At 41.1% G+C, this 26,529-nt stretch overlaps 1 protein-coding gene across 8 annotated transcripts in view; it reads left to right on the top strand.

Moving 5' to 3' along the window:
- FHIT (fragile histidine triad diadenosine triphosphatase) overlaps positions 1-26,529 on the top strand; it is a 1,451,582-nt gene that overhangs the window by 1,274,584 nt on the left and 150,469 nt on the right. The window lies entirely within an intron of this gene.

Below are 26,529 nucleotides of genomic sequence, written 5' to 3'. Positions count from 1 at the left end.
GGCTGAACTGTCCCCTTGAAATCTTGTTTATATTCCAAATGTGCTTGTGACAGAAGCTGCAGGGCTACATTTCAGCCCAGTTTGAGACATGATGTCCAAGGCTGAGGTTGGTGTGTGGCCTTTCTCTCCTCCACACTCTTTTGCTCTCTCGTGTACACTCTCCCAGTGTCTCCAGCCTTACAGGTGAAGCAACACATGTCCCTGTCTCCTACCCATTAGGAGAAGCTTCTCAGGAGAAGTAATTGCTAAGAGAGTTTTCTTTTTCCCCATTAATTGCTGAGTCGTAAGTCCCCACTAAGGGAGATTGTGGTGCGAGACTTGAAGATGTTGAACTTCAGAGACGGGCAGAATTAGGTTCAAATCCCAGTGCCGCCTACTGGGATTGTGTGATGTTGGAAAAGTCACGTAAACCCTGTGTTTTAATCCCCTTTTCTTGAAAATGTAGATAATATATAATACATACACTTCAAAAGGTGGTTGCATGTAATGTATGACATACTGTACATGAAAAGCTTATTACAGGGATTGGTACATACTTTATTTATTAAAGTATGTACCAATCTGGTACATGCTGGTAAAGTATGTACCAGCATTTATTAGTAACTGTTTCTGTTCTTATTACCATTATTAGTTTTGTTTTTAAAAAACCAGCAACGGTGAGTAAATGGAAAACCTGGATTTGAAGCCAGGTCATTGGATGCCCCCATCCAGCGCTCTTTTCAAGGGTCAGATTTCCAATTTTCCCTCTGTCTTAAACCGCTCACTCTGAGATTCATCTTACTCTTTGTGCAAAAATACGTCTCCAGTTTGAGCGCATAATAAGATAACGCCTAGAAAGCAGCACGAGAAACATGAGGCATTGCACAGGCGTTATTGGTACAAGATGTAATGGACATTAGACTGAGTGACCTTAATCAGAAATGATGGAGTAATGAGGGGCAGCATTCTTTATACTGATGGGAGTACTCACCCCCGATTATGCATCTCTCCATGAACTACAACAAACGTACTGCCTGGGAGGGTGGGCAGTGGGAGCAGGGACAGCAGGAGACTGAGCTGCGAAGAATGGAATTGTATACCTACTGCTGCAGAAGTAGAAAATGACGGCTGGAGAAGCTCTAGATGATAAATTGGCTAGGAATGCTGTATTCTCCCTGGGCACTGTTTTAAGAGGGATGGTGACAAATCGGAGAAGGTTCACAGAAAGGTGATTAGGATGACAGAGCCTGGAAACTGTTACCTTGGGGAGTCATTGACGGTGAAGATGTGTTGTCGGAAGAAGGGAAGGCTTGTAGAGGGAAGGCTGTGACAGGGTCACTCTTTCTAAGTATCTGAAGGGCTGGCAGGTATTAAAGGTATTAAAGCTGTTCTGTGTGGCTCCAGAGAGCAGATCTGGAACCGTTAGGCATCAAGGAGTCAGGTATCAGTTCCACATAACAACAAGTCAAATTGATAGAAACTTCTGAATACTTAGAGTGCCTCGTGAGGGAGGGGGCTTCCCATCCCTGGACCCGTGCAAGCACAGAATGAATGACCGTGATTCTTCAGGAGGACTTGTCCATCCAGTTCTTGGATGGGCCACGTGGCTCTGTGATTCCCGTCTTTACATATCTGACCATTTGATGGTTACCTCCATTTTTAGGTTACGAAAGTTCTGTAACAAATAGTGTAGGGTTTTTGTTGTTGCTGTTAGTGTTACAGCATTCGGGTTACTGCCTAATAAAATATATCCTTTCCTGTTCCAGTTCGTGGAAATATAAGATATAACTCGTCCTTGACTTACACGAGATCACTCTAATGAGTTTTCTCATTCCCAGCCTCCTCCCTGCTTTTCCCCTAGCTCGGCGTTGCCTATTGATGTTCCGTGGGCTTTGTTTGCCTCCTCTTATGTGTTTTATTTTGCTTGTGAAGAATTTTTTAATGGCGTGCTTTATTTTGCCTGCAACATGTTTTTTTAATGAGTCTGGATGCTATTAGGCATGTCACTCATTCTCGAGGTCACTACCACTCCCTGTCTCTTACCCGGCTTGCCTCACTTGTTTATGATACCAGCCTGGCCTTTGAAGGCATTTCATGGGTTACTCCTCTTCTCTCTACCACTCAAATATTACTAGTCGCCAGTATCCTCCGTCCAGTCTGTATGCCACTCATCTGTAACATCCATTTCACCTCCTTACTTCCTCATTTACAATGCTGTGGTCCTGGGTGAGTTCTTCGACCTCCCCAGCTCCTCTCAGCCTCATTCCTTCTCACCACTTGCTTTTGTCAAATTCTCGTTCCCACCTCAGGGACTTTGCACATGTTGTTTTCTTTGACTGTACCTTCTTCCATCTTCTGTTCCCCTTCGTGTGGCTTCATATCTTCTTCCAAATCTCAGTCCAAATATTACCTCCTCAAAGAGTCCTTTTTACTGATCCCCCCCATCTCATCTAAGACAGCTAATCCCCTATCCCCTCCAGGAGAAGGCTATCGTATTTCCATGTTTATTTCCTTCATAACATTTACCACACTTGAAATAACTTCTTAGTGTATTATTCAATGCCTGCATCCCCAGCTACACTGTAAAGCCATGAGAACAGGGACCTAATCTGGTATAGAACAAGTAAATAAATAGTTGTTCAGTGAACGAATACCTGAAAGAACAGGGTGTTGAAATAGAGGAACTTGAAATTCCCTACTAGTCCTTACATAATTTAAAAGGAGAGAACATCTTGGTTTTCAGAAGGTCAATTTATTAACTCATAGCTACACTGGGTGAGGTTCTGACATGGTGATATCAGCCACCTGAGGTTAATTTAATGGAACACTGATGGAATGAAGTCTGTTGGTCAGAAATCAGTGTACAGATGGCTGCAAATTGTGGCCCATCAGAAGGGCTTGGTGAAGTAATTATAAACATTGTCTGACTGCTAAGCAAGTCTGGTAGGCATATGTCAAAGCTGATAAGAAACTTGCCTCCCCTGAAACCCAGACTTGCGTGTCTGTAACAAATACAGATGTGGGATTTGCTGAAAACCTGCACAAGAGTTTCCCTTCCTTTCTTTCCAACTTTGATTATCACTTCTGAGTTCACCTTCATCTGCTCTTCCTCCAGCTCTCTGTCCTGAATGTGTCTTTATGCATTTTGTTGGATAATTTATCTTCCTCATTTCAGAGTATTGGTCTCTCTTCTCTCCCTCAAAATCAAGTCCAAACTCCATCCTTTCCAAGACAGAATCTCTTGTAAAGCCCTTTCTTTATGGTTCTCCATGCAGATCTCATTTATATGATGCTCCTAAACCCTTTCTATATCTATGTTATTTAAATTTCCATGAATTACAGGAGGCCTTGTCTGAACTCAGTGGACCCTTCATTATCTTGACAAGTCGATGAAGATTATGATAATAACATAAATGGGTCCTTAGATAAGAGAGCATGTACAGCTAATGCGGGGGATGGAAACACCCCTTGCCTAATGTCGTGGTATATCATCTCATTAACACAGTAAGGCTTACCCTAGCTGTGTCCCAAGTAAGCAACTCTCATAACTGTATTGGACAATTCATTGAATGTTTATGGGTGACATTGAATGGTTGTGACTGTGTACTGTATATAAAACCCATTACGGACGAAGGAAGTGACTATTATTCAGGCCAGTGAGACTAGCAATCAGCAACTGGAAAAACTCAACCATGCATTTCATAGACAGAGCAACTGTGGGTTCAAGCATATCATGGGAAACAATTGCTTGGCTAAATACAACGCACGGACAAAATCAGTTCTCTAAAATGCAGGTCATTTGGCCCTGAGGGCTGGAGAAAACGATTATATCGCTGATAATATTTATTGTTGAACTCGGATCTGTTTCACACACCATTTCACAATGGGCTCAAAGTCCATGGGTCCCCAGTTGACTCTCCAAAAGGGAAGGAATGTTTCACTGAGACAGTTAATTAGCTTTTTTTCGTCTCGGTTCAATGATGTCCTCAGACTGAGGGATGCGTTTTACAGTGTTTGAGAATTTCGGATTGTAAACTTTGTGATCTCTTGTTAAGGACGCCTTCGGTTCTTCTTCAACTCGTGAGAACTTTTTTTTGTGTGTGTGGTACGTGGGCCTCTCATTGTTGTGGCCTCTCCCGTTGCGGAGCACAGGCTCCAGATGCGCAGGCTCAGTGGCCATGGCTTACGGGCCCAGTCGGTTTGCAACATGTGGGATCCTCCCGGACTGGGGCATGAACCCGTGTCCCCTGCATCGGCAGGCGGACTCTCAACCACTGCGCCACCAGGGAAGCCCCATGAGAACTTTTAACTCAAAGAAGCTGGATGTGATATAACCAACAAATAAATATATAGTGTGATAATTTAATGATATGTGACCTCAAATTCTCTCTGAGTGGATCTCCAGGTGCTCTTTTGATACCTATTTGAATGATAAAAGAACTTGGTAGACGTCTGATTTACCCTTACTTATGTCAGATTATTACTCAGTTAAATCTCTATGTCCTTTGGAAAAGGGAAACATAAAATTAGCAGAGTAGCATTTATCTGGTTAAAAGATATCCCCACCCATTTTTCCTAGCAGAGGTAAGAATTCAGGGAGGATGTAATTCAGATTAGTCATATTTGATGGCATCTACACATGTGGAATGTTGAGGAGCGTGGAAAGCTATTATGGTGGTGATGGTGGGCTGGGGGCCTCCAGAGAATATCATGAAGTCAGTGGACACTTAAGCGGAAGTAAAGGATGAAAGAAGGCGGAAGAGTAGCTGCTGACGAGAGGACAGGTATCTACAGAATGGGCCTCAAGGCAAAGGATGCCACCTCTGTGGCTTTTCCTGGAGTCAGCTTCCAGAGAACTGACACCCTGAGTGAAGTTATTATAAACATTGTCTGACTCCTGGATGTTTTCCCACAGCTGCTCTTCTCTCTCATCTGAATATGCTCAACTACATATTAGTGGGAAATAAGCAAGAAAAAATTAACTGCATATCAGTCTATCCATGGTACCAAGTAAAACCACTCCATCAAACTGTTCTCTGTGGTCCTCCCTCATTATTTTCTAAATAAGGCATTGTTGTGTGCCCTCATCAGTGAATTGTCTCACCAAACAGACATATTCCAGCAGAAATCTATAAGATGCTTGCTAGTTAAGGTGGACAATGCCTGCTCCAAGAAATCCTTGTTGCTGGGGTATCTTTCTGTCTTTCTGCCTGTTTCACACAATTCTGTTCTCAGACACTATTAATTGTGTCAAACCTCAGTTAATATCAAGACTTGAAGACTGTGCCATTTGTGTATTTTTTAAAGTCTTGGTTAGGTTTATAATCACGGTTCTTGGCATAGCTATCAATGAAGAGTCACTTAAGAAGAGTGTCCAAAATGTTTTGATATCTGTTTAGCCTATGACCCGCTAAAGCAAACTATCAAGATTTTGTATAACAAATGTTTCCAAATCAATTTTACTTAGAGAATTGAGAGTGTGGGGAATAGGGATAGAAAAAAATTTACAGGAGGAATATGTTACGAGCAGAAATGGATAAATACAGCAAGAATAAAAAAGATATGGATTAAGCATTGACACATTTATATCAATAAATTATAATAGCCTCAAAGAGAAAAGCCCCCAAACATTTGACTTGATCTCTCTCTTAAAGAAGAAAAGCAAAATAAGCAAGAATTAGGGGGGAAGTGAGGATAAAAATTAATAGAATTTTAAAGCCCCAAAGCATTTGAAAATGCTTTTGCTTTTCAATTATCATCTGTCATTCATTAGACAAAGAAAGATAAACTTATTTCAAATAACCTTTATAAATAAATCCTGTTAGCCCTTAGCTTGGAGCAGGGCTCATTCTTTGAAACTACCATGTGTCGTGTTCCAGCAGACATGAACAATAGACCTCTGAGTTGCCTGCTTCACAGAACGTACATAGAGCCCTGGAAACAGAGCCTGGCGTTTGGAGTCCCAGCTTGGGTGCCCACAATGTGGGTGTTCTTTTGTCACCATCAGGTTACATCTATCTATGATCAACGTCCCCCGTCCGTACTTTGCACGTTGTGTTCTAAAGCAGCACTGCCCAATAGACATAGAATGTGAGTTACATAGGTAATTAAAAATGTTTTAGTAGCCACGTTAAAACGAGTGAAAAGAAATAGGTGAAATTAACTTTAATGATATAATTTTTAACCTAGTATAACCCAAATATTATCATTTCAACACGTAACTAATATAAGCCATTATTAGTGAGATATTTATATCTTCTTTTTGTATAAGTTCTTGAAATCCAATGTGTATTTTACTTTTCCAGCAAATCTCAACTCAGGCTAGCTACATGTGGTTAGTGTCTACCAAATTGGGTGGTGCGGTTCCAGAATTTATTCAATCCAATTAGCTTCATTAGTTTTCATAAAGTGTAATTTGATATAAAGCCTCTCAATTTTTTCACCCTGGCCCTCCAAATCCAAAGGACAATAATTTATTTTTCCGGGTCCTGAATATCATAACATAGGACTTATGTCATTAAACAATTAGGTCAGGTTCCATCATCCCTGATGAAGACTTTGTTGAAGTCTTAAAGATGAAATGACCTCAAAGATGACCAGATAGATCCCTCTACACAGAGTTTACCTTTTTTTAAAAAAATCTTTTCACTACTGATTTCACCAGGGATGCGCCTAAAATAATCCATGAATTTTGGAGGACAGATAAGCCACCATGTTAATCACTGTTTCTGAAGATTATAACTTTTCTATGGGTGGCCCAATCACGCATTACTCAGGTGGCTGAACTTTCTTGTTCCACTTTTGAAAAGAAACACATTAAATGTCCTTTTGACTCAGTATCGTCTAGGGGTTGAGTCTGGGGCTCTGACTCCAGACTTGGTGTTCGTTCTCAGCTCTGTGTTTTTGTACAAGTTGCCGAACTTTTTCTGTATCTCGATTCCCTCATCTGTAAGATGGGGATTGTGATGGGGCCGCTGTGATAATTAAGTGTTATTACATGTAAAGCCCTAAAACAATTCCGGGCGGACAGTTAATGCTCAGTAAATACTAGCTTTTATCATTTGTGTCATTATTAACGTTATTATCATCATCCTGAGGGTGTGTCAGGAGCGTTCTAAGGAGTTGGTGGGAGTGGGTGAGGAGCCTGACTGGCCAGCGACCACCTTCTCTGGAGACTCAGGAGATTTTCCAAATCCAAAGAACGCATTAAGGGGAGATCATACGGGTTCAGTGTCGTCGCTTGTGACTGTTATCGTGCATGCCTGTGAGTGAGACACCTTCACAGACATAGCAGCTCAGTAATTTGTGAGCACATTAAACTTCTAAGCTGCCCCAAGTCTGCAACCCACGCTATCCAGACATTCAAACACAATGAGGAAGTCTCTTCCAGGAAGAAGAAGTTCTGACTTAGAATCTTATTCTAGGTCTTTCACATTGCTTTAGCTTCATGGCAAGCTGTTCTTTTTAGAGATTTTTATGACCTCCTGATTTAGAGGAGCAAGTTGAGAGATGCCTGATTTTCTTTCTAATAAAAAAGAAATCTAGAAAATGCTCCTATACCTGTATAGCTCTAAATTCTGTGCATTGGGTCAATACAGTAATTTATTACAAGTTCTTTAATGTTGAATTTGCTATTGAAATCTCAGTGTCTTCCGTGTTTTCCATACTTAAATGGGGAGAAAAAAACGTAATAGCATTGGGCTAACAGTAACAGACAACAGATTAACAATAATAAACAATTCTAGTTCTTAATCTTTGTTCCTAGGGAGAGGGCTAATGAAAAATAGAATAAACTCATTACTGTTATTTAATGAGAGTCCACAATGGGCTGGACTCTATGCTGGGTGCTGTGCATACATTACTTTATTCTTCATAAACCTTACTGGATAAGTATCATTAAGACCATCATCTTGAAGCTAAACCTCACAGAGGGTAAGTGTTTGCCTAACCTTTTAAGCAGCTTGTGGCAAAGCTTGTTTATACTAAAGTCTGTTTGACTGCAAAGCCTTTGGTCTGAGGAAAATATTATCTTCCCTTTTATGGAAAACTCCAGGATAATGAGATAAGTGATTTTCTTAGAGACTCTGCCTTCCAGTGCTAAACTTTGAACAGTTTCCAGAGCTCTGTTCAACCTTAGAGACATTTACACACGCACACACACACACACCCCTCACATCCTAGATTTCCACTAACCCTGGACACACGACTGCTAATCAAGTATGTAAGACTTAAAATGTAGGAAATTGGCATCTTCCAGAGTTAGATGTTTTCTCTGCTTTTAGGATCTAACCCCTCAGCCCCCAGCTGGGTACTTTATTATAGCTCCTTTTTATAGTTTCGTGTGTGTGTATTTTTTTTTTTTTTTTAATACAAGGAAGTCATCAACACACTCTAGCCAAGCTTCTACAACTCCCAAGGTCATCCTTTCTGAGCTGGTTTTGTGCACTGGAACCGTTTAACTACTTTTGCATGCCTTGTAGTGTATTCATGTCATGATAGCACACTGAAATATTTAAAAGGAAATTGCTATCTTTTCTTTTCTCCCCCCTCAAAAAGAAACAGTCCTTGCTTACAACTCTCAAGGGACCACAAATACCTTCTAGGCCAGCTGCAGCAGTGCCTGTTGGAAATCCTTCTTACATTAGCAGTAACTAAGGAACTCATCGAATATTCCCTTTGCACTGCAGTGAAGCCTTGAACCAGCACCTTCTTTTTCCTTTGAAAGAATTCTGGTTCTTAGAAAACTCTTCAGTTATTGAAGAGGAGTTTGCACATTTGGGTCAAATCCATGTATGACCTTCCAGCTGGCTTCTCCAGTAATCTCGGCCACGTCAGTTTGTTGCAGGAAGGGGGACCCCTTCTAGCGCCCGAGAGTGGGCTCTTCTGTAACATTCGGAAATGAATTGTGTGAGGAGACACATGTGCTGACAAAGCAAGGGACTTTATTGGTAAGGGGCTCTCAGATGGAGAGCAGCAGGGTAAGGGAACCAGGAGAACTGTTCTGCTACATGGCTCACAGTCTCAGGTTTTATGGGAACGGGGTTAGTTTCCGGGTGTGTCTGGCCAGTCATCTTGCTTGGACCATAGTCTGACTCAGGGTTCTTCCTGGTGGCGTGCGCCTCTCTCCGCCAAGATGGATTCCAATGCGAAAGACTCTAGGAGGTTGGTCATCTCCTAGATGACCTCTTTCAGCCTCCTCCCGCGTTCTCCTTTTCGGAGGCAGCACCATGTTCCTTATCGGGACCTCCTGTTGTGAGACACCTCAGGCAAGCGGGCGTGGTCAAGGTGGGTGGTTTCGGTCCACAGTTCCCTAGCAAGTTGATGTGAAAACGAACGGAGGCTGAATATTTTTTAGCAGCCTGAAATGACATCAAATAAGCAATCTGACTTGTCTTCTTAAACCATTTTCCATCCACATGGTGTGTCTGCCATTTACCTCCCTTCCTTGGGGCGCTAGAACGGTTTCTTCTTTCAGAACTCATCTCAAAATCAAGAGCATGGGGAGCTTTAAGGGGTTTCATCTATTGGTACTTTTTAAAAGAGGTTAGATGTCATCAGTTGGTTATACCATCCAGTGGAGAGGAAGAATGTGGTGTGATTATGACATTACCTGCTGCTGAATTAATGCATCCAGTGAAATACAAGAGGGGGCAGGGAGTTATGTTTACCTCCAACAGATACTAAGCAAACCGAGGCACATGAAGACCTAGTAACTTTTCTGAGGTCACGGAAAGAGTAAGAAAGAGACCTGGGATTCATATTCAGGCTTTCTGTTTCCAGAGTCTGAGCTCTCTTTCACTCTGCTGCCTCTGTGAACTCCCAGAGGTGTTTACCTTTGTCCTTCCTACCTCCTCACACCCAATAAATCCCACTGTCTAATGGAGTAGGTTCTCAAGAGATATTCGTTCTGCTGAAGCCCCAGTGCTCTGAATTCAGAGCCCCGCTTTCCCATTCTTCAGCTCCATGGCTTTCCCTTATCAGTTGCACACCCCCTCCTTATTTTGGGTCCTGCCTTGCTTCCTGTCTAAACCTCCTCTCTACAATGATGTATGTCAATCATTGCTCACTAGAACTGAGGAAAAACAAAGCACAAGAAGAGCCTGTACCTTCATTCTAAGACCAGTATTTCACATTGCTACATTTCCTGAGATGACAAAGTATTTTTCAAACTAGCAAAAGCCTGATGGGAAAAGAGTGGGATTTTAAAGCTGAAGTATCAGGCCTTAGTCTAGAGGTATAGTGAGACTTTGCTGGTAACTCTAGAGTCAAATGACAAAGGCTGGCTCTAGACCTTGTACCCATCTCTGGAGTCTACTTGAAATTAGTTTTCTAAATGGCCTGTGAGGGTCCCATCAGCTCTTTAAGATAGGCCAATCCAAGATGGAACAGTACACATGCACCTTCATATTTTGGAAATGTGTCAACACCCTACCAAGAGACTAATAGCTATTTCTATTTTCTCCCCTTCTGGGCTCAAAATGTTGTTGTCTGTATCATAGTTGTTGTCTGTATTATCTTAGAGCATGGGCCTATAAAACTTGAGTAACTTATCTATTTAATTAGAAAAGTCTTTACCTGGGAAATAATTTATATGACAAATAATAGAAGAGTATATTTTAATGGTATATATGCATATATATGAATGAGTGTTTTAAAATATTTTTAATGACATAAAAGATTGGAATATAATATTGAGGAAAAGAGTGGCATATAAACCAAGAACAGGATGGAAGCATATGTACCTAGTAGTTAAAAGGGATTGTGGCTGGATAATGGAATCGTAGATCACTCATGTTTCTGTCTTCATACTCTTTGGCATTTCCCAAACTTTATATAATGAATGGACGGTAATTCTGTAACGTAAAGAAAACATGGAGTCATTTTTTTAAAAGCATATGTTTTATGTTCCTTTTTACTCATTGACAGAGACCAGTGGTGAACAGAAAGACATTGACTTTAGTTTTGGAAAAGACCTCATGGGAGATAGTCACGTTTGACCTACGAGTTAGTTTGAAATACCCAGAGAAATGGCCTTTTTGGGGCTTCCACTCTCTGACTTCTTAGGAAAAAATATTCTTCAGGATAACGTTTTCCCTGACTTCCTGCTCTGCAAGGCAGGGGAAAGGATACCTTAGAAATAGGCCCTCATCAGCTGACCGGATTATCCAGTGGGCCTAGTATAATCACAGGGTGCTTAAATGTGGAAGAGGGAAGGAAAAAAGTTGGTATCAAGAGTGATACAGCATTCGAAAGAATCTACTGGTTATTGTTGGCCTTGAAGGTAGAAGTGGGCCATGAACCAAGGAATGCGGGCAGCCTCTAGAAGCTGAAAAAGGCAAGAAAACAGATTTTCCCCTGGAGTCTCCAGAAAGGAACACAGACCTGCCGACACCTGAATTGTAGCTGGTTGAAACTCGTTTCAGACTTCTGGCCTCCAGAACTATTAGATAATAAATTTGTGTTGTTTTAAGCCACCAAGTTTGTGGAAATTTGTTACAGCAGCAAATATAAAACTAACGTATCAGCAAACCTCAGGATTCGGCCTGGGCTTTGGGGGACGAAAAGGGGCTGGATTGCATTGCCCTAGTGTGCTCGCCCTCTGTCTTTCTGGCTCTCTCTCTCTTAACTCTGTTCCTTCTCCCGCCTGAAACTCTTTTTTTCAAGTCTGGGGACGGGCAGGTAGAGCTATTCTGCCTCCTTATTCCTGCCTGAATTATTTCTCTCTCACACTGGGGCAGTGCCCTCAGCACTTAGAAGACAAGTTGGTGAGGGCAGGAGACTCCTGCTACCCAGTAGAGACACTTCCACTCAGCCAGGAGAGGGTCAAGAGGGAAAAGACACATCAGTGATCACTTTGAAATATTAACTTGCCTCATATGGATAAGAAATGAGCAACAGTAACTATGGAGAGAGTAGGAACCCCTAAGTACCCCAGGCAGTGTGCTGTGATAGAGAGCCAGCCAAGTTCAGGGAAGGAAATGACCACCTTCCTTCCCTCCTGTAGAGGCTCATGTCCTGGTTCCATGGCTCATGAGACCCTGGTCAGTTCCCTTTGTCTGGGGCTCAGTTTCCCTATCCTCAAACTGAGAGGCGTTCATCTCATCTAGGTCACCGCTAAGCATACTTTCGGTTCTGATACTTTGTGATTCCATGACACTAACAAGTTCAACTGAGAAAGAACCACTTGCCCTGAGGACTCCTTCCCTTTGATTTCTACCTGGAGGTCACATTAGCATAGCAGAAAGGATATTGATACTGCAGTTGACTTTTAAAGTTCACTGAGAAGGGGAGACGAAATGAAAACACACCAGATGGCATGTGAGCTCCCTACTATTTCAAAACTTAGACATTTCCACTAAATGTTGGCACAAACTTAAAATTGAATGTCATCTTGAATGCTATTTACAGTTTTCAACGTGACAACAATAGTCTTTTTCGAAAGGAGAGACTAAGTCTGATTCTAAAACTCTTGGAATTTTATTTTATGGTTAGAAATAATAGGAGAATAATTAGTTGGATATGAGAATAATAGGGAGGGGAAACCATTCAGGCAATGGAGACATAGCTGTGACTCCACCTCTGAGTGACTGGGACTTCCAAGGAACCAATCCGAAAAAGCACTGTGAATCTGGCTCTCCATCTAATGCAGATTCACTAAATACACTTTCAATGTCTTTAATTTTTAGGGGTCCCACATGCTGTGGTTCTTGATCCAGTTGGGTAAGAGACCCCTTTGAGAATGCTGCTGAAACCTGGGAGGTTCTTAGCTAAGAAGAAAATTTAAATATTTACATAAATACCTTAAAGATTTGCATTTAATATTGGGATTATTGAGATTTATTTTTAAGTCCCAGGTTAATAATACCCAACTTGAGGTAGAGAGAAGAATCTAGGAAATTAGTTCTCAAAGTCTAGGAAATTAGTAAAACCAATTTTGTGCAAGTTGTGTACACACAGACACATATACACGTGTGTGTATATACACACACACAGAGACACAGTCACGGGATTGTGTTCACATCCTTGAGGCTCACTGTGTCCGCTCAAGACCCACTTCTCTCCATCTGAGAGCATTCGACTGTTTAGTTATTCTCTCTTAGAGCAAGTGTCAGAGACACAGTGTCTGCGAAGACACAGAATATGCAAAGAGAGAATGGGGTCTTTTGAAAAGGAAATATTCCCTACACTTGGGGCAGTGGGTTTCATTAGGGAGCCCATAGTTGAACCCATCTGATGGCTGAATCTCCCACCTTCCCTTTAATTAAAAGTTCAGTTCCAGAGTCACACAGTAGCTTCCAGAAAACTGGTCATACAGTTCCACAAAGCATTGGTATTTGCACTTTTAAGTTTAGTTGTGAATTGACTTGATTTCTGATGTCTGTGGATTATATAATATCATCTAGATATAGAAAACAATTGTCTTGAAAGTTACCTATCATAAATCTTCTTGAAGAGTTAAATAGTCTTTAAATAAGTTGTAAGAATTGGCTTTTTGCCCTTTCTATCGGTGAAGTTACACATTCAGTTTTTTTAATTCTCTGATATACTTGTCATGGTTATTTTTTAAGTGCAAGATGGCTCAGACTGTGGCTCTACAATATGTAATTTTGAAATTTGGAAATTTTAAAGAGTTATGGAGCTGGTTGATTTCAGAGTGGTTGGGGGAAAAAAAGTGATTTAAAAAAAAAATCTGAATTTACAGGTGCCATCAGTTTTTCATATTCAATTAACATTTTATATACAGTCAACTCACTGCTAAAAGGCTTACTACTTGGGAGGCTCTGGGTTAGTTTAATTCAGACATTTAAATTCAAGGGGTAAGTTGCTCAAACTTCAAACATCTGAAAATAGAATGCATCCCCTTTTTCCATTAAATGGCCCCTCTTCTGCCCATCCTTACTCTTGGCACCCCCGTTCTGAACAATCCAGGTCAGAAAACCTGATGCATCTCCAGCTCATTCTTGAATTTCATCCTTGAATTGATAGACCTTGTCCACCAAGTTCTATCAGTCTTTCCCGCCAAGCACCTCTCATAGTGCTTCCTACTCTTGGCTGGGCAGAAGTCCTGGGATTCTACTCTCCAGGGTTTTTCTGGGGCTTTCCCAAGTCTCCCAAATCATGTTTTCAGGCTACTTCTCTCTTGATTTTGGGTGACATTAGAGAGAAATCTCACCTTATATTTTTCTTCCCTAATCTGTTTGAGAAGGTTGGGGTGGGAGATGTTGCTGCAACTCCAAGTCACACATTTTCAAGGTTCATATATCATGTAGAGCGAATCAGCACTTCATTTCTTTTTATTGTCAAGTAATATACCGTTGTATGACTGTACCACCTTTTGTTTATACATTCATCGGTTGGTGGCCACTTGTATTGTTTTTACTTCTTTATGAGTAACATTGTTTGTAAATACTGCTTATGAATAATGCTGCTATAAATACTGCTATTCATATACAAGTGTTTGTGTGGACATATGTTTTAATTTCTCTTGGGTATACACCTAGGAGTGGAATTGCTGGGTCATGTGCTAACTCTGTGTTTTCGCAGTACTGTCAGACTATTTTCCGAAGCATCTATACCGTTTTACGTTCTTACCAGTAGTGTATGAAGGTTCTAATTTCTCTGCATCCTCATCAGCACTTGTTACTTTCTAACTTTTTGATTATAGTCGTCCTAGTGGTGTGAAGCGGTATCTCACTGTGGTTTGACTGGATTAGCCATCCTGGATGGCTGACGATGTTGAGTATCTTTGCACATGCTTCTTGGCCACTTGTATAACTTCTTTGGTGAAATGTCTGTTCAGATCAAGTGCCCATTTTAAAAATCAGGTTGTATGTCTTTTTATTATTGAGTTGTAAGAAGAATCTTCATATTTAACACTTGAAAAGTCTCTCTGGGATTGGCATACTTTATTTTGTAGGTAAAGCAACTGAAGATATTCACTCGTTGGCCCAGGGTTCCGTAGACTGCAAGAGCGGACTAGGTCTGAAGCTCTGGCTTTCTGATTCTGGGCCAAGGCCATTTCCTAACAGTGTACCCACTCTTATATTCTTCACCATTTCCCTTGTAAAATAAAACAATGAAGAATAAAAACGACAATAAAACATAAGTTAGTATAGTAAAGTCCAAAAGATAGTGTAGAAATGAGCAGACTTAGTACTATAAAGGAAAACAGTTAAATGAGAACAAAAGCATAAGAACAGTGAGGGATTAGGTTAGCAGACAAAACGGGAAGTAAATTTTTGCTCCTTTGAATAATGTTGGTCACGTAGTGGGAAGAAAAACAACTGACCTTAAGATTATCATATCAAGGAAGGATTGCATGGGCTCCAGACAATTTGGCTTAAGGCAGAAGCCACCCCTCGTCTTTGTGTTTGCCTGGTACATAAAGAATGAGCAGTTCAAGCGCAAGAGGGTGGCTTAGTGCGAGGGGGTGCCAGGGTGGCACCTGGAAGGAGTCAACTTCTTTGACTCAAGGAGAGGAAAGTCATTCAGTTTTGTCTAAGTGTATAAATCTAAGCATCCTTGTGCGGCAACTTCCAGGGTACTACTCGTATATCATGTGGTTGAAAGACCATGTCACCTCACCCGTTCTGCTCTCCAGCCTGCGTAGTTGCTGGGAGGAACCATTTACTGGGAGAAAGGCAGAGACTCACTGTCCTCAGCATTCTGGGGCTAGTCTGGGACTGGAGCCATGGAGGGCCTGTAGCTTAAGTCACTGTCACTGTCCAGGCGTCTACCTCAGAGGGTTGGGGCTACACAGAGAGATGAATCCAATAGGCACCATCTTGTATTGTCCCTGTTATGGTGCTCGATGATGGTGAAGAGCAGGTGCAACTTGTCTGTCTCTGGCTGAGCCTCTGCTCTGCCTTCCTGTTGCCTAGCTCACGGGTTGGCAAACAATGGCAGGTGGGCCCTTGGCCTGGCTTTGTAAATAAAGTTTTATTGGAACACCACCATGCTCATTTGTTTACAAATGGCCTGCAAAGCCTAAGTTATTTACTTTCTGGATTTTTACAGAAAAAGCTTGCTGTTCCCTGGCCTGGCAGAGTGCTGGGCCCACAACAACTGATTCTTAAACCCTCCATTCATTTGCATCCTCTCAGTTAACTGGCTCAAAGCTACAAGCACCCTTTGGGGAGTCACATTTTTGTTAGTTCCACTGAGACATTCTCTCCCTAGTGAGGGTTCCTGTTGCTCAAGGCTGGGTGCCAGCAGAAGCGACAATGCCTTTGTTTTCTTTAGATGGTTAAAATCTCTCCTGCTTCCCTACTCCAGGGCTGTCAGCCTTCTGCCAGCCATTATCCACCTACTCAGATGAGATCATTTTCCATTTGCAAAAATGTCTGAGAAGTTTACCGTTTTACCTACATCATATCATGTGCCCACATGTGTCCCTGGAGGAAATGTCAGCTCTTATTTCTAAAGTTCATGGCTAGTGGAAGAGCAAAACCCAGAGGGTTATGTCACTTGCCCAAGCTCCCGCTTTGAATCCCGGCCGGGGTCTAAATCCAGGTCAGGAAAAGCATGGATGGTTGCAGCTTTATCATGGAGAAATGGCAGCAGGGACTCTGGTGATAGTCAGACCTGGGCACAGAACTTTCTGCTGATTCCATGTCACCCCTGGGAATCTTGGTCTCCTCATTCATAAAGTGAGGCTAAGAATATTTTCTAGGTCCTGGGTGGTTTGGAAGATTCCATCTGACAATGCTTATTCATTGCCAGGTAGAATACCTGGCTTGTGATGCTCACTAAATGTTAGCAACCATTATTGTTGTTGCTGTGTTGTTGCTATTGTTGCTTTTATTAGTAGTAGTATTTTATTTTTGTAACTGAGAGGTCAGTGTCTGAACTTGATCTCTGTGGCTCTTCATTCAGTGTCTGGAGTTAAAAAGTCAAATGCCCACAGAAGACAGAGACCATTAGTGATTAAAGTTGGCTAGGGGTAAGAAAACAGAATCTGTAGATTGTATTTATTATCTAAAAGATGCAGCTGCATGTTCCATTCTGTTTCATTGTCGCCAAGCAGGAAAGTGGGACTAAAACTTCCAAATCTAATCATTGTTCCTGGAAATGCTGGAAATCTTAGTTTTTAACATTGAAAAACAGTTTCCATTAAAAAAAAATACACATGGCAAAATACTACCAAATCTGAAGGTCATATCTGGTTTGCAACTTCTTATATGAAGGCAGTAAAACCTTCCCTGGGAAGATCTTTCCTGGGAAGCTCTGCTTATATTTGTTCACATCTAAAGATGGTTTCACTGTCTCACTTGAACATCCAGCAAATATTTGTCAAATAATTCTCACGTGCCAAGCACTCAACTAAGGATTTAGAGATGAGCCAGACAGATTCCCTGCCCTCAAGAGATTCTCATCTAGTGGGAGAATCAACATATCATAAAATAATTGTAGTAGAGTGTGATACATGGATATTCTCAAAGTCTGTGCACCTGCCACAGGGGGAACAGGAAGGGCATTCTGGAGGAAGGGGCATTTGAGTTGAGTCTTGAAGGATGAGTAGGAGTTTGCTGGACCAATAAGGGAGGGAGAAAAGGAAGCCATGTAGGCCTGTGTTGTGCAACACAGTAGCCCCTTGCCGCATGTGGCTATTTAGATTTAAATTAAGTAGAATTAAACAAAAGGAAACATTCAGTTCCTGTGTTGCATAAGCATAAGCCACATATCAGGTGCTCAGTGGACACGTGTGATTAGGGGCTACCACATAAGACAGTGCAGAAAATTCTATTTTACTGTACTGAATTATGGTGTCAGTAAAGATACAGTTACCCCAAGACACTAATAAGTTCAGAACACTGCAAGTTTTGGGGTGTAGCTGGAGAGAAAATAGCTAGAGCTGGAAAGGTGGGCAGGAGGCAGAGCGAGAGGATGTGTGTGTGCGGAAATTCAGCATTGTTCTTTTCAACCTTGACTCTGCTTGATTCAGTATGCCACCACCTACCCACCCTCCCAACCATTGCCAACATACTGGTGGCTTTTTTTCTTATAGCTGATACGCATTCAAATATATCACATGGTCCTAGAAAAGCAACCTTACACTTGTATATGCTCCAGGTTTCTGCAAGGGGTGACACACTCTCATTCTTGCCCCAGATACTGCCTGTGAATATTAAATATTTTAATGATATTTTTCATAGTAACAAAAGTTTAAAAAAGGAAAACAGACTTAAATTTTTTTTATTCTATGCTGGTGCTCATTGCTGAATCATATTTGGAAACTTATAAAGTCATCACTGTGGTTATATAGTGAGCATTATTAAAGTTATTTCATTGTACCTTCATTATTTCATTGTCTCTTTGCTTGTAAGAGATTTAAAAATATAGGATGAACTTTAATTTAGTGTGCATGAAGAGACTGAGAGAGATGTACACTAACAAATAGTTAATTTTATTTCTGAGTTATATTTGGTGATTGATGCACCACTTTTCTTTATTATTTGATGGTTAGCCTTACGTTGGATTGCTCTCAGTTAAACAAAGGATGAGATTTGGGGTTTAGTTTGGAAATGCTAGGAAACTCTTTTGCAAGTGACGGTTCACACATATTTCCTTCCAGGTGATGTCTTTTTTCTCTTAGTTTATTTATCCATTTACATGACCATTTACATATCCATCCATTCATTCTTCAGAAATCTATTCATTCAGCAAATAGCCTTACACTGTGCCAGGCACTGGGCTTGAGCTACAGCAGAAGGCAAGACAGTCAGATTTCCTGCTGACGTTCTAGTGGGGGAGGCATGGCCACTACACAAGTATAACTGGACAAATATAAAGAATAAACTCGCAGCTTGTGCCTCATAATCTGAAGACAATAAAAGAAAGTGATCTGTCTGATAAAGGCAGGGAGAAGGCAATTCTTGATTCTGTGTAGTCAGAAAATTTCTCTGAGATGAGCCGACTTTAAACTGCGTCCTGAATGATGTGGGAGTGCCAGCCACAGAAGGATCTGGAGGAAGGATCTCCAGGCCTTGGCAGAGGCTCTGAAGGGAGAAGGAACTGGGTGCATTGCTTACGTAGGAAGATGACTACTTTGCTTAGAGCGTGAAGAGGTGCCAGACCACAGAAGGCATTGTAAGCTCCGGTAAGCACTTTAGCAACACAGGAGTGGTGGGTCTGACTGGTGCCTTTAAATGGATGTTACTGTGTACAGAATGGAAGTTAGCGGTCAAGACCCAAAGCAGGGTGACCCGTTAGACATGTTGATGATGGTGGCTTCGGCTTGCCTGGTAGCAGTAACAGTGGAGAGAAGTGAGTGGATCCTAGACAAATTTGACACAACTTAGTGATGGGTTCTGGATGTGGTACCAGTTACTGCTGTAGGGAAGATGGGCATGCCAGAGAAAGGGACAGATTCATTAAAGGTGTCTAATATGCTAGGTGCTCAAATAAGCAAAAGTGTGTTTGCCTGTATCTTCTCTTTGCTCCTGACTTTCTGTGACTCTGATATGGAAGAAGTACTTGTCCTGCTGTGGAGAGAAATGGTGACCTGCACCGTTTTCCACTGTTATCATTCATTCACTCCACAAGAACTAATAGAGTCCCTAACAAGTACGAGGCACTATGCCAAGCACTGAGGATACAATAGTTCCTGCCCACGTGGGGCTTCCAGTCTAGTGAAGGAAATAGTTAGCAAAGGAGTCCACAGTGATCTGTGTTCCATACCAGTGCTGGGTTTTACCTCCACGCTATGTATTGACGTTTGGAACCAGATAATTCTTTTTTTTAAAAGTCAATTGATTTTATTTTTTTATTATTTATCATTGAAGTATAGATGACTTACAATAGTATATTAGTTTCAGGTGCACAACATAGGGATTCAGTATTTTTATAGATTATATTCTGTTTAAAGTTAATATAAAATAATGGCTATATTTCCCTGTACTGTATAATATATCCTTGTAGCTTATTTATTTTATACATAGTATTGATACTTTGTACCTCTTACTCCCCTATCCCTATCTTGCCCCTCTCCCCATCTCTTTCCCCACTGGTAACCACTGGTTTGTTTTCTGTGAGTCTGTTTCTGTTTTGTTATATTCATCCATTTGTTTTATTTTTAGATTCCACATATAAGTGATCGCATACAGTATTCTCTGACTTATTTCACTGAGTATAATGCCCTTTATGTACATCCATGTTTTTGCAAATGGCAGGATTTCATTCTTTTTATGACTGAGTTATCTTACACACACGGACACATACACACACGTATACATTTACACATCTTTATCCATTCATATGTTTTGTTTTGTTTTGTTTTGCGGTACATGGGCCTCTCACTGTTGTGGCCCGTCCCGTTGCAGAGCACAGGCTCCGGACGCGCAGGCTCAGCGGCCATGGCTCACGGGCCCAGCCGCTCCGCAGCATGTGGGATCTTCCCGAACCGGGGCACGAACCCGTGTCCCCTGCATCGGCAGGTGGACTCTCAACCACTGCACCACCAGGGAAGCCCAATCCATTCATATGTTGATGGACACTTAGGTTGATTCCATATCTTGGCTATAATAAATAGTTCTACTGTGAACATTGGGGTTCATGTATACTTCCTAATTAGTTTTCCTTTTCTTCAGATATATACCTGGGCGTGGAATTGCTGCATCATAGGCTGGATCTGTTTTTAGTTTTTTGAGGAACCTCCATACTTTCTTCTACAGTGGCTGCACCAATTTACATTCCCACCAACAGTGTAGGGTTCCCATTGCTGCACATCCTGGCCAGCATTTGTTATTTGTAGACTTTTTAATGGCAGCCATTCTGACAGGTGTGAGGTAATATCTCACTGTGATTTCGATTTGCATTACTCTAATAATTAGTGATGTTGAGCATCTTTTCCTGTGCCTTCTGGCAATATGCCTGTCTTCTTTGGAAAAATGTCTCTTCATGTCTTCTGTCCATTTTTTAGGCCGGTGGTTTTTTGTGTTTTTTTTGATATTGAGCTGTCTGAGCTGTTAATATATTTGAGATATTAACCCCTTATCAGTCATATCATTTGCAAATATTTTTTCCCATTCAGCATATTGTCTTTTTGTTTTATCAGTGGTTTCCTTTACTGTGCAAAAACTTTTAAGTTTAATTACATTCCATTTGTTTACTTTTGCTTTCATTTCCTTTGCCTTAGGAGACAGATCCAAAAAAATTGCTACAATTTATATCAAAGTGTTCTGCCTATGTTTTCTTCTAGCAGTTCTGTGGTTTCGAATGTTACATTTAGGTGTCTAATTCAATTTGAGTTTATTTTTTATATGGTGTGAGAAAATGTTATAATTTCATTCTTTTACATGTAGCTGTCCAGCTTTTCTAGCTCCAATTATTGAAGACGCTGTGTTTTCTCCATTGTATATTCTTGCGTCCTTTGTTGTAGATTAATTGACCATAAGTGCATGGGTTTATTTCTGGGCTGAACCAAAAAATTCTTATAGAGGTGGGGCTGTGCATAGTAGGATGTTTAGCAGCATCCCTAGTTTCTACCCACTAGATGCCAGTAGCACCTCCTTCCCAGCTGTGCCAGCCAAAAATATCTTCAGACATTGTTAAATATTCCCAGTGTGGCAAAGTTGTCCCCAATTGAGAACTCATGCCTTAATTCCAACTCATGTTGCCTGATGGCAGAAACTAGCAGAAGACCTAATATAGTCAAGTTCAGAAGCTTATTCTCATCACCTGCCAGGTATGAGAGTGTTTCCTTGCCTATTAGTAGAAGCAAACTTTCGATATATGAAGGCAGCTTATAACACATGAAATGGAACCCATCTCCTTTCGATCCTTTATTCAGTTGGTTGAACATACGAGGTATGAGATTGCATGTTATTAGTAACCTAGGAAGTCTGGAGAAGATCAAGTGATTATTTAAATCAAGATGCATCAATTTTGAGTGCTTTGCAGTGCCCTGAAAATATGAGTCATTGAAAGACATTTTGAACTTTCACAGTCTAAAGATGGTATAACACCACACTTATGTTGCATTTTGGAGATTAGTTCTACCAAATTCATATATTCAGTCATACAAGGAACTATATAGATTTGATTTATTCCACTCCTCCACTGCCACCTTGACTTCAGAGGATGGTACTCACCATTTCTACTCTTGAGCTGAGGGGCAGATTCTAGAACACAGTCAGCGCTTGGGGCAAAAGACAAGCCACCACTCTACTCTGAGATGTCAATTACAACAGTGGTGACTAGTCCTGCTGGTGATGATACTAATGTTTATTAAATGACAATTGTGTGCTAGACACTGTAAAAGTTGTTTAAAGTATAATATTTATTCAATGTTTGTAATAACTCTATAAGATCATTTTTGCTATTTTTACCAGTTTGTACGTGGTAAATTGAGGTTAAATGTCTTGCCCTGCTGGTAAGTTTTAGGGCTGGGATTCAAACATCAATGTGTCCTCAGAATCCACGCTCTTAACATCTATGTAAAACTGCCTCTTGAAGCACTATTAATTGATCATGTTATTATTTTCCACTGAGTCCAGATACGGCCTTAGAATCATTTTCGACACAGGCTACTACCGCTTGATCAGACCTGGTAGTTGAGAATAAACCTAGTTGCCCATCAGTACCTTAATTCTCTCCCCTCAGGTACTAGGCTGTGAATTCTCCTGAGACAGAATGTGGGGATGCTTATAGACACATGTGAGTTAATGTCCAGTGAACTTTTAAGGAAGGGGAAAAATGGTTGAAATATATCTCAAAAGTAATATTTTAGGTTCCTCTGAACTTGAATCAGTAGAAGTAGTATTCCTCTGCTCTCTCATTTTATTTCCCTTTTTCATTTTATAAAGGCAGATAGAACACCCCTTCTACCAAGGTGGCATTCAGCACCCCATTGATGGTCCCAGTCTTTGACCCTTGGAGATGCCCCCAAGTGTCCCCATTGTTGGGGGATACCTATGAGGATCAATTCCAGTGATGTTTGTTCTAGATTAGAGTATACAAAATCCAGTTTAGCTTCCTGCACTAATTTAGTTGATCTTATATTCTTCTTGGGTTAGAAAGAGCTGTGTACAACAATCTAAATCCTGAAGGCTGTGGGGAGTTGGCTTTCCTTCCTCCGCTTGCCATTTTGCCCTTTATTAGACCACTCCCTGGTAGAGTGAGACTGGGCTTTGTCATCAGTTGGCACTTTGAGCTGAGATTGATTCTCTGTGCAACTAGTAAATACACCAGTGGAAGAGTTAGTTCTCTTTCTCTGTGGATTGCCCATGAATATCAAATAAAACAGATGGACCAACAGCAAGCACTGGTTAGGTAAACGTTAGATTAAAATGTAGTGGCATGCGGACTTCCCTGGTGGCATAGTGGTTAAGAATTCACCTGCCGGTGCAGGGGACGTGGGTTCAAGCCCTGGTCCAGGAAGATCCCACATGCTGTGGAGCAGCTAAGCCCGTGCACCACAACTACTGAGCCTGTGCTCTAGAGCCTGCGAGCCACAACTGCTGAAGCCCACGCACCTAGAGTCCGTGCTCCACAACAAGAGAAGCCACTGCAATGAGAAGCCTGAGCACTGCAATGAAGAGTACCCCTCACTCGGCACAACTAGAGGAAAGCCTGTGCATAGCAACGAAGACCCAATGCAGCCAAAAGTAAATTAATTAATTAAAAAATAAAATTAAATGTGGTGGCATGAAGATAATAATGTCACTAACTGAACAACACAACTGACTATATAATTGTGAATATTATAGCTACAGTTTTAAAATGTAGTGTGTTATAACGACACGTCTATGAGTGATTCACCTTTTAAAATACAATCTGAGGACTAGTTTTTAAAGTTTCTATATCTATTTTTATGCGAAATACGAAAACACTTTTCAGGGATCAGTACTTTTAGGATGTCCAGACATGACAGAAGAACATGTTCTGTCTTTTTGATGTTAGGCAGTATTTTTATGATTCATGGATCAGTGGTTCATTTTTTTTAAAAAGTCTTGATTTTGGCTGCGTGTGATCTTTAAGGATTTGTCACTCCCACCTAAGTTATATTGCTGTGGCATAGGGCATTGATTAAGATATTTTTCCCTTTACAAAAGTAATTGAACAAATTTCCTGGCATTAATAATGCTCTATTTGCATACAGGCCCACAGTAGTCTCTGAGAAATAATACTTTGTAAGTCTTGGTTTTCACATGTGGCTTAACTTTCCAGCTCTTGTCTCTGCCTGAGTATAATCTGCTCCGTAATCTCTTTAACACTAGGACTCAAAAGTGATGACTTCAAGTTCACAGTTGCTAAATAGATTGCTAATGACCAAAGAACCTATCAATCTTGCTGACCAGAATTATATGTAACAAAGAAGACGGCTAATTACTGGACGGTTTTATTGATGGTTATTTTAATTGCACTGACAGCCCTTCTTGGCATGGAGAGCCATTAGGCAGGAGAGGCAAGAGACAAGCCATCATGGCAAAGTGGTGCTGAGCTGGAAATGGGACTCCAGAGGGCAATTTGTCAGTTTGCTTAGGAGGTTCGAAACTTACTCTGTTGTGCTCAAACCCACTGCCTGTTTGGCTGTTTCCCTCCTGATGATGTAAAAATCTGTTATCTGTTAGTTCCATTCTCTCACTGTTCTTCAACTTGCAAATTATAGGGTCATTATTTAGAACTGCCTGCAGGTAATTCAAGAGTCCCAGAAGATACAGACCTGTCTATAACTCAATTTACGCATGGGACTATGATTTCACATCAAATCATTGTCAAATGACACATTTAGCTTCTAAGTTTACTTTTACCTTTTTCTCTTCAGTTTGGAAACAGTGGAGTTTTCATATGTCTGCTTATCAGTGTTTCTCTAAATTCAGTAGTCCTGTAAAAGAAATATGTTCTATTCAGGAAAATCATAGTGGATGTGATTCCTTGCTTCCCAGATAATTCACTGCAAGAAGTCTTCTAATGGGTCATTCTTCATGGATGTGTAAAATGATTTTACTTATAAGACATCCATGAATATCCAATTTTTAAGGGCCCTTTTGTTTTATAAGGCAAGGGCACAAATGCCTATCCCTATGCTGGTGGCTATCAGAGAGGTGACTAGGATGGAAAGCTTGTTGCTGGGAGACACAGAGAGGCCTGGTTGACCAAGGTGAGGAAAACACAGAGGCTCACTCCATACCTGCTGTCTAGCAAGATGAAGAATTCGGACACTGTGGTTCCCTGGTCTGAAGGAATTAGCTGACATTTGTTCACCCCATCATGGGATTCTTAAGCTCTAGATCCTGTAAGACCTTTTGGCTCCTGTGTGATGTCGGAGTGGCGGTGACCATCTTAGAAAGACCATCCACTTCACATCTGCCCCTTGAGTACTTCTCACCATGCTGCTTACTCATTTGTCCTCTTCTATCGGAAAAATCCTTCTGTTGGAGTCTAGTTCACTAGACAGTCACTATCTTTACCAACTTTCCTTTGCCCCTAATGCAGAATGTACCTCCTCTTCTTCTGTATCATACATCTTATGGCTTATGGTGAGTTGTATGGGACTCTGTCATGGTGGACTTCCTGAGGGTGGAGGTCACGCCATATTGATATTCATCTCCCTGGTTCCTGACATTTTCACTACCACAGAGGTGGCCCTTGACCTCTACTGGACAGCTGGAAGGTTGGGTTAATAGTCTTTAGCTCATAGATGTTGAGGTTTCTAGAAAGTGTATAAGTCCTTGGAGGGGCTATAGGCACATGTCTCACCAATTTGAGAACTTACCCTTGAGGAGTGCATTGCCTTTATTCTGACCTTATGTTGGAGAAATGCTGAGTGTGTGTTTGTGTAATTATATCAAAATTGATGGCAGCCACCTAATGCAGGGTGCAGGTGCGAGTTGACTTAGACCATCTCTTGCCAAAGCAATATTTTCTGCAATGAAACAGAAGGGGAAAAATGAAGAAAGTTCTATGGTAAATAACCTTGGAAAATGCTCAGCTAAATGAAATTAAATACGATTCTTAATTGAAGAACTTCTCAGACGTAACATTCTTCATGAAACTTCAAGAAGAGATAAAATAAGCAGCATTTCCCAAAGTACTTTGAACCATGATGTTTCTTTTACTTTTTCTCTTTCTCTTTCTTTTCTTTTTTTTCCTTCCTCCCTCCCTTCCGTCCTTCACAGTTCTGTGGTCATAGGGTTTCAAAGATCATACTTGGGAAATGCTGATTTAGACTGCTAGGATTCATTAACTGGTTTGGCTGATTTCACACTAGTAAGGAGAATGATTGAATTGGTTCTCATTTTGTTTATAAATTAAAGTAACCATTTTGCCTTGGGAAACTAACAAATGAACTTTGGAACAGGAAATGAAGTGAGGCAGCATAGTTGTTCAGGGACCCCCAGGCTAGCCTCCCCTTGAATCCCTCCAGTGAAGTAGGAAGCTCGTGGGCAGCCCTTTCTAATCCGATGGTTGGCTTTCTCTACAATCTGAAAGAGTCCCAGGGTGGTTCCCAGGACTCTACTTATGACATTCCTAGCATGAGGAATATGAAAAGTGGAGAACCAGCTATGGAAACCACTAAAAACTCAGGTATAATTCCCACTGTGGTCC

Source organism: Delphinapterus leucas, chromosome 10 (assembly GCF_059928025.1).
Source record: "Delphinapterus leucas isolate spDelLeu-1000000601 "Yukka" chromosome 10, BTC_Dleu_Yukka2, whole genome shotgun sequence".
NCBI lineage: Eukaryota > Metazoa > Chordata > Mammalia > Artiodactyla > Monodontidae > Delphinapterus > Delphinapterus leucas.
Note: the sequence above shows the minus strand (reverse complement) of the source record. Positions and strands in the feature narration are given on the sequence as shown.